Source organism: Polyodon spathula, chromosome 2 (assembly GCF_017654505.1).
Source record: "Polyodon spathula isolate WHYD16114869_AA chromosome 2, ASM1765450v1, whole genome shotgun sequence".
NCBI lineage: Eukaryota > Metazoa > Chordata > Actinopteri > Acipenseriformes > Polyodontidae > Polyodon > Polyodon spathula.
In genome coordinates, this window is record NC_054535.1 from 10,168,162 (window position 1) to 10,182,620 (window position 14,459).

A 14,459-nucleotide genomic window follows, 5' to 3' on the forward strand; every position below is an offset into this window, starting at 1 on the left:
CAGGTCTTTGTTCTAACCATCTCCCTAATTATTAAATTAAATTAATTAAACCCCTGTCCAGGTCCTAATGCACTTACTCATTTTATTATATCTGCTGTATGAAACTTGGAATGAAAAGGCTTTGTCTATCCCTGGTATAGACACGCACATGTGAAAATGCTCCCTAAGATGTATCATCCTAATTGAAAGTGTGGTAGTGGGAAGAGCAGCAGAGATCAAACTTACATATTTTGCTGTGTTATATCTTAACCATTTCAAATCTAATTGAAGGATAGTTTTGGGTCTCTTAGGGTCCTACCATCACATTGATCAGGGTGTCTGTGGTTTACCTTGTACTTGGATCATTACATTTGCTGAGCGAAATTGCTGAGCTGTTCAGAAATCCTGGAAATGTCATGTGACCCTTTACCGGGAGTAGAGGTGACTCAGGCATTCTGTTCTTTTTGTATGTGTGTGTTTCTCAGGAGTGCAATTAATCTCCATGACCTTGCAGATATTTAAACAATGTGACATTCCAGCTTCAATCGCACAGCCATCACACTGATCTTTGACTGGATAGCACAGCTTCAAGAACATGGATCTGATTTCTTCAGAAATAATTTTATGTTGGTGGGTTTTAGTGACAAAGCAATTTGCAGGTTTGTCCAAGCACATGTGTTTTTCATTTGAAACCTTATCAGTACCTTGAAGCAGCTACATGTATACACTCAAGTCACATTTTTCGTGGCTCAGACTCGAGTATGGCGGCAAAACTGCATTCTTGAAAAATATGTAATTTGATTTTGCTGAGCTCCCTGAAACTCTGGAATGTAATGTATTTGTTTGCACTGAAAACAACAGGACATTGGTCACTTTAATAATTTTGAGTTTACTGAAAACAATTACAAATGGAAAATAATAATCATATAAGTTATAATTATACTTTTAGAGCTTCTTAATTCATATGAGAAAGTCGCTGTGTGATTATTTATTCTGTGCTTTGCTTCTAATCTCCATTCGTTCCCAGCACACACCATCACTGTTTCCAAGCAACGTCAATGAATTCACCCAGCAAATTCAATGTAAAACTAAGGACTAAAGTCTCAAATTGAAAATTGCCTACCATCAAACAGACAGAAATATCAGACTGACATGACAGCAGGACATGATAGCAAAAAAAGAACGACAGAATAATAATTTATTATGGATGCAGGAAAAACACATTAACAATACCCTGTGCAGCGTAAGCCTTGAAATCTGTCTGCGAACTTCATGTTTTTATTCCATTATAAACCCACACAAAGGGGAAATACATAAATATAATATGTGTTTGTGTAAAAGAGAATAGATACAAAATACATTATCTGAACTCAAATGAACTGAAGCACGATCTTGTAAGTCACTGTATTACGGACTTAATAAAAGTAGAGTGAAACTTAAATAAAATATATGTATTCACAATCAAACAATACCTTCTTTCGGGAATTCAATAGTAGTGATTAATGTAAATAAATAGTTGTTGCATAGTGTGGTTAGATGGAGGTTATAAAGGCTTTGTGCAATAGGTTATTAAATACATTTTTGGCTATGTTCTTGATCTGGCTTGCGACCTTACCTCTGTCCTACTCCCCCTCCCCTCCAGACAAATAATCCTTAGGGTAACTTCTGAAAAGTTATATACTTCATAATATTTACAGATTTACAAGGCCAATTGACTATAGGTCCCTATGGTTTTCATCACCACTGACATTAACAGTAAACAGAAGAACTGGACAGGTAGTCTATGTGCAATTATTGTTAGCGTTTAATTAAATTTTCTGAATCAAGTATTATTCTACTTCCTAATGATATTTCTAGGATATTACCTGTGACGAAAATAAAATTTTCAGTAGATTTCAGTAATTAAGACGACCTTGCATTGGATAAACAGTTGAAATTGCCACTAGAATAAACACCTTGCCCTGTTATTTCAGTAAAATAAGCTGTCTCTTTAATGTATTGCTATAATTCTACTAACTCTGTGGAGAATGTGTTTAATTCCATTTTTATTAAGGCTGTTCTATGAAAATAATAAATGGGACTGCTTTTCCCCTCCTCTCTTTGTTCTGTGCCTTTCAGACACTGCACAGCAGGAGCTTCATTATAAAATGACCTGGTTATTATGCATACAGGACTTATGATTTTAATCTCTACTGCTATCTGAGCTCACATCCTGCTCGTTTTACATACAATTAAGAGGATCAACATCACTGACATGCTTGATATTATTATTATTTTTTTTATTAGGTGACCACTTAGTGTGATGCACCAAGAAAGATATTATAACCGAATCAATGCACAATCAAAATAAGATGTTGGCCATCTCCCACAGTATGAAGTCAGACATTTCAGTGAGAACTGATTTCAAGTTAATTTTCAATACATCTTATCTGATTTAGAATGGGAAATATATTTTGTGTGTGTTAACAACAATGAATCAGCATGAATTGGCACCATTTAAAAGTTGTTGACCGTCATTAATGTTATTAATTACACAATTATTTCTGTAGCAAAATTTAGTCAACATATAGTGTCATATATATATAATATATATATAGATATATATATATATATATAATTATATATATATATATATATATATATATAGTGTAGAGTGTCATTTTATGAAACAGAGGCAAGAAAACACATTATGCATACTTATAATCACCCTTTGAACCAACATCAAAATTTGAAACAGCATGACCAGTCATGCACTGCCAGCTTTAACTAGCATAAAACCAGCACCAGCCATTACTTGAAGTTCTAAAAAGACACATCTACAGAACACATTTCAAATAGGCATTTCTTAATATCCCCAATTTCTGGCATGTAAGTCATGGCATCCTTGAGTGAATGACATTTAATTCTTTATTTCAGCACTTTATTTCAGTCCCTCAGCACTGTTCTCAGTACTGTTGAGCAAATATTGAGCCACAGCAAGATTGTCATAGCTGGGTTTGTGAATGCTACTTTATAAATCTTATTTTACTATGAAAAGGTAAAGCTTACAATATTAAACAAAATAAAATAAACAAGCCTCTTCTATTTAAATGTTTTATACAGTCTGCCTACAACTTGTTTAATAGACCGTTACTGTATGTGTATTCTCTATCATGCTAATCTGTAACATCAATAAAGAATGACATAACACAGAAAAGAAATTAACTATTATGGAAATCTAAATGGACCAAATCTAGTATTCTTTTAAGATGACAGATTCAAGTAGCACTACTAAATTGTATTTTAATGTTATTGCATTTTTTTTTTTTTTTTTTTTAGTAGTTACAGGATATTGGGATTTTGCATCTATGTTGCTAGCAGTTAAAGGGGAAGTCTCGTTGTGGCTTTTTAAGATCAATTTGAATGTACATGTGTTTGCAAATATAATATCTGAAAGGGGAAGTCTCGTTGTGGCTTTTTAAGATCAATTTGAATGTACATGTGTTTGCAAATATAATATCTGAAATGTGTTTTTACTCTTTATAGCTATATGTGCTGCCGGTGCCAGGATACATGTTATGCTACTGAGCCTTCCAGGAAAAATGCCATATTGTATATGTGATAACTCCGGAATCACTGTAGTGAACTCCCTGAAATGGCATCCTTTCATCAGCCCAGATCTCAAAAGGGATGGGAGATATACGCCTGTGCCTTTAATATGTCATGAAGCTATGTTCTTTGTAAGTCTGGAAAAATAAAACACTGTAAGCCAGATCAAAGTATAGCATTAAAGGACCCCAATGGGGTTAATAATCAAAATGACCCCAGGAGGGAACTGGACTTCCCAATTCACTTGAAATAATGTACAGTATACTGCAAAGAATGAGACAAATACAGTAACTGCTTATTACCGATTGCTACAAAAACTCTAGAACATACATATGGTAGAACACTACTAGAAATTGAGGAAACAGTTCTTGGGTTAAATTTAGTGAAACAGGGGGAGATTCTGCAGTGTTCATGGCACATCACTACTTAGAGATGCAGCTCTTGTGATATACAGCCGTTTGGTGAGAATGAATGTCAATGCTTGAAAAATGATGATGCTCTTTCAGTTTTACAAGAAAATATCAAAGCTGCAAAAGGAAATAGACCTACTGTATATAGCAGAGATAATGCATTGACAGTTTATGGATTTGCAATGGCATACATTTTAGTAACTTTGGGTACAATGCAGCCTGCAAGCAATCTGATAATGATTCTACATCTTTTGATATGATGTTAGCTTAAATTAATATGTTGTTAATAAAGTAACTAGGAAAATATAGATTGACAGGAACTGAAATGATAGGTAATTTATGGATTTAATGTAAAAATGGTTACATTTAGCTGAGGTAAGAAACACATTTTAAGTGTACAGGCATGAAACATGCTTGCAGCAGTAGAAGAGCCATTCAACAGTCAATATTGCTAAAGGAAGGATGAATCACACACATAATTAATAATAGTTTCAGCATGCAAGGTTTGAACTCCTACTTTTAAAATGACGTTGTGAAGATTTTCATATACTATTGCATGTACAGTAGATGTGATTCCCCCCCCGAAAGCTTTTGCATCACACTGATTGAGGCCATTTTAACAACTCCTTCATTGTGATAGGGTTATTGGCTACATGCCTTTGCCTGCAGATGTCATTGTCATGCATCACTTGTGAGGAAAAGAGCAACAATTAGTAGTCCTTGCTTAATGGTGTGTAGCAGTTAATGCCTTCTCTCCGAGAGTGCAGTATAAAATGAGATTTATGGTTCATGTCAGGTAATCCTAAAAATGGATTTTAGAAACTAGACACAAGGCTAAAAAGGCTTCTTCATGGAAAAAAGTTTGAAGTAATTTGATTAGACATTCACAAATGTTAGGCATTTTAGTTACCGTTAGTTATGGGCTAAAAAGTTGTGCTTTTTCTGCACTCCCATACAGTATAATTCTCACAAATGAGCAGCGCCTTATATTTTATTGAAATAATTGCACCACTAGGAGACTGGAAATCTTTTGAAGCTATAAAATATGAATCTCATTTATAGTTTGTCAGCTTAGCTACTATCATGATATTAACAACTTGTTGCATTAACAGTTTAATGGGTTAATAATTCACAGGTATCTTACAGTCAATGGATCAAATGCCATCACTCTGTAATTTAAGAAAGATATTTGGAGAATAGCTACATCATAGCTGTTTTAAATGTCTTCTGCATTTCATTGAAACTTCAATCAATTCTGCAATACCACTAATGCAAATCTCATTTACAGCAATCTAATTTAACATGAAAATAGGCTGAAAAAGGACAAACTAAAGATTTTGGTAATGCCATTGCTGGACAAAATAATTGTTAATAATTAACGCAATACATTGCTAGCTTCTTTGATTAAGATGATCTAAGGATCTAAGGCATGTGTTAAATCAAGATTATAGTGTTCATTTTAAAGTGCTACTGTAGCCAAAGAAATAATCCTACTACAGTTTGATGTTCTGTACTTTTCAATAAGAGTTGAGTCATCAATGTGGTGGTTAAATACTTCATATTTAATCAGTAGCTAACCTATCCATGTGGAATATAATTCATGTGAGCTGTAAACTGGTTAACAAAACAGTGACTAAGCATCAGTCAGCATCTTTTCTGTAGATTTGTTCAAAATACATTTCTGTAATGCAGCCTTTTACATTGAAACTTGCATGGCAGCCAAGTTGTGGCGATACAAAAGAAAACCGGAGGGGTCCCTGCATGACTCATCTGTCGTGCTGTGCAGGGTAAGTCATGCAGCCCAGGTTTGCATCCTGGCTATGTGAAATCGACGGTCTTTGCTGAGGATTCCAAGGGCAGTGTTAAAATGTCTGGTGCTGTTGTGGGTTAAGGAGACAAAACCGGCAGGGACCGTTTCTCCTTGTCGTACTAAGGCGGCCTTGCTGGCCAGGAGCCCAGTGAGCTCAAAGGTAAACACTAGAAGGGCTAGCTTTTGTCCTCTAGGTTTGCAGCTCGCTGACATCCACCCTTGAGTTCCTGGGTGTAAAAGAGGAAGCTGGCCCACTTGTGGGATCGAAGGACACCCACAGAACCTTCAGGTCTCCTGAGCTGTGCAGGAAATTGCTGCAATGAAGGGAAAAAAATGCTTGGACATTTAAAATTGAAGAGAATTTGTGGGTAAAATAATTGGGCACACTAAATTAAAAAAAAAAAGAAAAGAAAATTTGGCCACACCCTTGTTTGTATTATTCTGTCTCCCTGCTGAGTGTGACCAATTTAAGAAACTCAAATCGGGAGTTCAGAGTCCCTCTGGGCTCATTCAGTAGAGCCAGGGGAGTCGTGTGTTGTCAGTAGAGGAAGGGGAGTCGTGTGTAGTCAGTAGAGGCAGGGGGAGTCGTGCGTGGTCAGTAGAGGCAGGGGGAGTCGTGTGTAGTCAGTAGAGGCAGGGGGAGTCGTGTGTAGTCAGTAGAGACTGGGATAGTCATGTGTAGTCAGTATAGGAAGGGGAGTCGTGTGTAGTCAGTAGAGGCAGGGGGAGTCGTGTGTAGTCAGTAGAGGCAGGGATAGTCATATGCAGTCAGTAGAGGCAGGGGGAGTCATGTGTAGTCAGGCTGAAATGTATTATTTTTCTATACTATACTGTACATAGTGTTGACATATGTCATGGTCATCCACTTTTTCATTATACTGATAGCTCTAATTTAGAATGTATAGTCATGGCGGGGATTATGTGCTACCGACATACTTGTTTGAACAGTTAAATGTTGTATATACTGCATTTCCCTAGTAAAAATCAGGATTGTGAGAAGTGAACCAGGAGAACCTAATTGAGAAATGTTCACTTCAAGTAGTACATCATGAAAGAAATGTGTGTGATATTTCAATTTGTTTATAAAGTAGAAAATGAGACGCATTATATGAAGAGACATGGCACATCTTTCCTATTTAAAAATGTCACTGTAGTCCTGAATAATATATAAAGAATTAACAAATAATATTTAGAGTGCAGCATGCAAAATAAAGGAATCCAACTTTCATTATGCATAATGCAAATATACACTGTTTTATGTATGAGTTATTACTGGATTACTAAGCAAATAACCAAGCATAGAAAATAGTGTTCGATTTATTTCCAATTGTGCAGGTGTTAACATTGTTCTATTAATACATAATGATGTGAGATTAGTGTTTGAAATGTATATATGGTTAGCATTGGTAGGCTCTCAAGTAATAAATAAATAAATAAATAAATCACCTGGGAGCTGCCACCGCTGTTTGAGAAATGGAAAACACATTATCACTATTGTAAAGCTACTGTAAATTCCATTATCCACTGAGGGCTTAATGTCACATACTGAGGCTGTGACAAAGAAACTGCAAACACACTGAGCAGAGGATTTATACAAATTACAACAGCTGTGCAAGGCATGAAACACGGGAAGATTTATCAAGAGCAATAGGAAAATGTCTGAAAAGATAGAGCAGCAGCCCTAGGAGATTAAACAAACCCTCCCATTCAGATCATCAGAAATGTGCATCTTAAAGCAACATTTTCAGCTAGGGGTTTGCAGGGAAGTTATAGAAAATGTGTTTTGTTTAAATATAAAAACAATAGTTTTTTTTTCTTTTTATTCTTGATAAAGGCTATTTTATTTTTGATATTTTTCCCAGTACAAACACACAGACACAGCTACAGTATTAGGCTTAATAGAAATAAAATATAGAGGACTGAATTGTGTACTGGATTGAATTAAATTAATTTTACATTGTACTGGTGTGTGTGTGAAGGAGTACAATTGCATTGTATTTCTACAAACAAACTACCCTGGGTGGTAGACCTACTAAAGCATGCTAATTGTAATGATTTTTTTTCTAAAAACCCTTCCCAGGAGGCTCCCCTAAGTACCCCACAAGCCCAAACAGCAAACCAGTGCAACCAGAACAGCCAGCAAAGCCCTATGCTGACAAGCTCAGGCTTGTGGCAACTGCTTCATTCCATGCCTGTCACTCTAAATATGTTGTATACTCTGTGGTATAGAATTTTTTTTTATTGATATATTGTATTAAATATATATCTAAATAAAACAAATACTAACTGCACAAATACATCCCTTTGCAACTTAGAACCTGAAAATACAAAGAGCTCTAACAAATATTATACTAATGAAAAAAAACATATAAAAATAAATACAATTACACACACACACACACACACACACACACACACACACACACACACACACACACACACACACAGTGGTTTGCAAAAGTATTCACCCCCCTGCAAAGTTTTCACACAACGCTTTCAAATTAGACTTTATATGTAGAATCTACACGAACTACACCACATTGATAAAGTTAAAAAATGCATATAGAATATAAATAAGAAAGACTGACAGAGAAAAACAGATTAATTTCAGTTGCATAAGTATTCAACCCCTTTGCTACTGCAGCCCTAAATCAGCTCAGGTGCAAATGATTTGTTTGATAGGTCACAAAATTAGTGAAATGGTTTCAGCCTGTGTGTACTCAAAGTGGTTTAACTTGTAGATAATTTCCCTCAGGTACAGAAAGACTTTCAAGCTGCAACTCACATAATGATCCAACAAAGCAACCATGAAGACCAAGGAGCTATCAAACAAGTTATGGATAAAGTGTTTGAGAGGCGCAGTGCAGAAGAAGGGTACAAGAAAATTTCAAAGGTGCTGAATATCCCTCTCAACTCAGTGAAGTCCATCATTAAGAAGTGGAAGATGCATCATACCACCCAGACACTACCCAGATCAGGTCGCCCTACCAAACTGAGCAGCCAGGCAAACAGGAAACTGGTTCGGGATGTCACTCTGAAGCCAACAATGACCTTGAGAGATCTGCAAAGTTCTGTGTCTGAGATGGGAGTCACTGTTCACACATCAACAATAAGCCGGTCCCTACACAAAGCTGGTCTGTATGGACGGGTGGCAAGAAAGAAGCCATTACTCAAAAAGCCTCCTCTTAAAGCATGTATGGAGTTTGCAAAAAAGTATGTAGATGATACTGCAGACATGTGGAAAAAGGTTTTGTGGTCAGACGAGACAAAAATTTAACTTTTCGGTTTAAATTCCAAGCGTTACGTCTGGCGCAAGCCCAACACTGCACATCACCCTGTCAACACCATCCCAACTGTCAAGCATGGTGGTGGCAGCATCATGTTATGGGGCTGCTTTTCTTCAGCAGGGACTGGGAAGCTTGTCAGGATTGAGAGGAGAGTGGATGGTGCAAAGTATAGGCGAATTCTTGAGGAAAACTTGTTTGAGTCTATAAATGTTACCAACAAACTTACACCACACAGGATTTCACTCATTCTTTTACAGCACACAGGATTTCACTCATTCTTTTACAGCACACAGGATTTCACTCATTCTTTTACAGCACACATGATCTCACTCATACTTTACACCACACACTCTCCCAACAAACACTCTTTTTCTCTCTTTTATACCATGTGACCAGGGCTGATTGACTTTTCTCCCAGTCACTTACACAATCAAACAATTAAACAATCAACCAATCATGCCTACATTTATGAAATCAAGCAATGCCCTCACCATGTAAGGCTCTAAACTCACACGTGTGCAACCCAATGGGCTGAGTCAATGCTTTGTCACTCTCCAGCTCGCCCAAGAGCAGTTTTGAAAGAAACACATGTTTTAGCAAATATGTATTTTACATTTTAAAACATGTTGGACTATATACACAAAGGTTATTGGTTCAGAAGTACCCATTTTCATGGTATTGACAGGTTTCATTTACGCTGCAATGATATATAAATGATGTTTAAAGCGTTGTATTGTCTTTTGCTTTGTTTAGGTTCAGTCTGTGAAAACCACGCTTTTAAGTTTGTGAGCAATTGTTTCATTTTCTTACATTGATGAATACACGTTAATCTGTTCATGTCATTGTTTTATCTGAGGCTAAAGGTTTAAATGCTGAAATGATAAATGAAAATTAAAACCCTGACCAGCACAGTACTAACCGTTTAAAGTCTTGTTTAATGACCTTGCATTGATGTTCTCATATTTTCAGCACTTGTAATAGCTTGATGAATTGGAAACCTCTATAATTGAATACTGTGTGTGTGAAAATCAATATAAAATTGAAATAAGTCTACTTTCTCAATGAAACTGTCTGTGATAGGACCATTTACAAAGAAGGTTTAAATATCTATTAAACACAAATTTACAGCCTTAGTTTTATCAGCAGCTAATTTTACCCCCTGAATGAAAAATCCAGGTTACCAAGTAGCTGAGTGTCAGAATCCTTCATTCAGCCAGTAAATGTATGCTAATCACTAATTCATGTTTTACTCATTAAATACACTGTGCCTGTATTTGCGCACAGAGCACATTCCCTGGTCTGAACATTAGGCCTTTGTTTGTGTCAATCCAAATTTTAGTTTGGAATAAACTACAATTTAAAGAGCAATATGGTTTCAGTGCTAAGAAATTTAATTGATGACGGTATGATATTATGATAATTTAGTTTCGACAGTATTTCATTTTTCACACCTTTGTATTGTTCTGTTTAATGTGGATTACCATACCTATAAATCAAAATGACTGCTCAAAAAAACATGACCAACGACATGTGATCAATATGTAGGCCTAAGTCAGAACCAATTTTCCTATCCTTCAGAGCCATGCTTTTTCCTTCTTTTCTGGTGCATGTATAAAAAAAAAAAACACATATTTATTTATTTTTTTCCCCCACACATATCAACAACTGAAAAGCTGGAACAAAGACATTATCATTAGCTACTAGTAAAACAAAATAATCCAACATGAGATCCAAAGAGCTCATGTTTACAAAAAGGTTTACAAAAGATAGACATTGTATAGATCAGTTAATTTTAGATACATTGTATTGTCCTCTTTTTGTTTCTAGGCATTGTAATATGCTATAGGTTTGCACACAATAAAAATAGCAATACTTAAATAAAATTAACCAGTAAAGTAATTCAAATTGTTATTAATCGACCATGGCTACAAAAATCAGTTTCAAAAGGCAGGGTCAAAACCAGTTTGAGAAAGACATTTAGTTTTTTGTATCCATCTGTCAGACTATAAAAGCACAGTCTCTTGAGAAATCATGTTATAGAATAAAAAGTAGGCAAATGGTTCTGTTCTTTATAGCTTTCTATGCATTCAAAGTGGGAGTAGCATTATTTTAGTACCAATTATTAACTAAATTCTTTGAAAAGCTGCAGGGGTCCGCTACGCAACCTGCAATCACAATTTGCAATGTGTTTTATTTTCCATAAAGCCCCTCAGCTACCCTGCTGCTTTTGTAGGCTATAGCTCTGCCCTGTTGCACATCTGTTGAGCATCCAATATGCACACTGGATACTAATGAGAAACAACTGAACTGGGTGACACGGTTCCTAGACCTCATTGATGCAATGCCACCACATCCAAACAGAAAGCAAGTACGTCCCCAGTATGCACACCAACTGAAAAAAAAAATAAAAATAAAAAAAAAAAAATAATAATAATAATAATAATAATAATAATAATAATAATAATAATAATAATAATAATAAAAGTGACTAGATGGCAGTCTGGTCACATATACAAATTAGCAGTCACTAGATGAGAGAAGTGACTACAGCATGGGTGGGATGCAACGTAAAGCTGGTCAGTTAAAGGGAATCAAATGGAAGTTCTTTCATGAGCTCAGCTGTTGATTGGGCCCAGTTACTAAGACACTGACTGAAGAAAGCCCATAACAAACTGGTACAGCAGTAACTGCAGGGATATCATTATCGACAGTCAGAAGGCATCCCCATAATTGCCCTGGCAGAGCTGTTGGTTGTAAACCTACCCAGTTGTCACCACACTGTCACCTGACCAGAAAGAAAGATGTGGAATGCGCAAGACGACATTCTTATAACCATTAGAGGTCGTCCAGTCATACTTATAATCATATATTATAATGGTACTAGAGCCTTACAGAAATTATAGCCTTGTAATCCTACCTAATATTCGATTTTGTTGGTTCTCACATGCAGTAATGCCAGTTAGGATAAAACTGTATTTTAGTGTGAGTGTACAACCTTAACCAGTTTTTTTAATTATTATTTTTTTTTTTATATTCAGCTCAGCTGCATGAACTTAAAATGTCATCAGATTTGTGCCTGCTTGATAGACTTCAAATAAAAAGTGAAGGAAGGAATTACTTTTTATAGTTCATCATCCAAGCTCGACACATCATACGTTATCCTGCCCAGAAACAAATCACCATGGTTCACTTAGAGTGATTCTGAGCACGCCTTGACGCAGGGCCCATGCTGCAGGTCTGCACTGATTATATGAACAGACTTGTGCAGTCACTGAACTCTAGCAAGGAGTGCCTGAGGCTCATACATCATCATATCAGAGGCTTATTTTATAGTTATATTATTAGTAGAACACTGATAATGATGTGACACCACCATCTGAAATGTATTTGTGTCAGATGGAAATTTCGTTGCACCACAACGAGCCACAGTTTAACTAATGATATATCATAAAGAATGTAGATATGGTGCTGTGCATGATAGAAGGTCAGAATGGGAGCTGTGCTCACTGGTGGAGCAGATAACAGCTTGCATTGTACAATACTCTATATGATATTCCATACACAGCCTTGAAGGTGTCATATTATATATGCATACAGTATACTATAGAAAGGGTAAGGGTTCCCCTAATGCATGTGTATTATTATTATTTTAAATGCAGTATCTGTCACTTTAAAAATGTAGTGACATCAAACTAATATATCTCTCTCCCAGCTCTAAGGTTTGCACAAAAAATACTCTAAACATAACAGGAACAAACAGTCAAATATTAGCACCTCTATTTCCATCAGGAAGGTTGGGAGTTAAAAATCTGCAGAACAGTTTGATCCCAAGAGACCATCATCTTTGTTTTCTCATAAAACATCAGTAATCTTGTAGTCTTGAATATGGAACCTACTGCTAACAAGCTGTCTACTATTACTCTTTTATTAAAATGTGTTAGATCAACTGAGTCAGATTGCTCCACATATGGCTCTACCTTTTAACTTGTTTGGAGAATCCTTGCTCTTTCGTCATTATCTTAGCATCCTGATTCCAGAACAATCAAGCCGTACAGTGTATAGAAGCAGGTGGAGCCAAAAGGTTAAGCTGCTGCTCTAAAAATAGAATATATATATATATATCAGCATTTGCAAAAATACACATAAGCATATTGTTATAGAAATACAATATTTTTAGCAGTATATAATTTCTACTTAGAGAAAATAAAGCATGTGCATAATCTGTTAACATAAAATGGATGCTTTGATATATGAAGTTAGAACTATACTGTAGTTAGTCTAACATGAAATAATATGGACAACACTGCCACCTAGTGCAAATAATATACAGACAGTATACTACAGTCGAATACCAAGAGGATAAAATGTTAAACACTGTGTGGTCCAGGGTGGGAGGGGGAGTTAAAGACAAGGGCTTGTAACCAGCAGGCTCCCGGTTCAAATCCCTAAATAAACAAATACTGTAATAACAAAAAAAAGGATTTTAAAATATCAGATGGATTTTAAAGTTACAAAATAGTTTGGTATAAAATGGAGAAAGATGTATCTATCTGTTTACACAAAACTCTTATTGTTAAGAACAGTGGATAGTGCCCAGTTAAGTATCTTTGCAGATCTAATCAATGACTTGCCCCATTCATTTCCAAATGAGCAGAAAATTGTCAACATTTCAACTAGACCTTGGGAATGAGTGAAATGTTGTTTTTTTTTTTTTTTTTTTTTTTTTTTAACAAGGGCGACTCTGTTCACTTTCTGTATGAGAACCAGGAAGCTAGGTCTTTCAACTCTTTGTGTTTGTTCTATCTAGAAACTTTCAGAATTGATTGAAGAGTACTTAGGTGTCAGGCACCAGAACGGCTGGATAGAATAATGGCTATTTTTATTTCAGCACTGTGAAACATGTTGTCTAGCTACCACTTTGGTCTGTGCCAACTATTCATCTATTTATTTATTTATTTATATTGAGATGTGGTCTCCCGCTGGTTCTTACATCTCTGTTTTCTCGCTGTAGGGATGACTGGAACTTTTCTGAATGAGTTTTGCAAAAACAAGAAAGAAATTAATTAATTTTAAAACAAATAAAACCCAAAATGTATTTTTTTATACAGTAAAAAAATCTATTATTATTATTATTATTATTGTATCTTTAGCTATTTAAAGCTGTTTATTTATGTGTTGCTTTGCAAATAAAACCACCTCCTCTCCTATTTCACCAAAAGAGTAGGGTTGGTGTTACCATTTCTAGATTTCCTGATAATTGAAAAAACAAACAAACAAACAAACAAACAAACAACAAACAAAGGACAACCTTGTACTTGGCTTGATTCATGCCAAAGCTGCCCGATTCCAGCCTTGCTGAAGCACCCCCAGATCATCACCGATCCT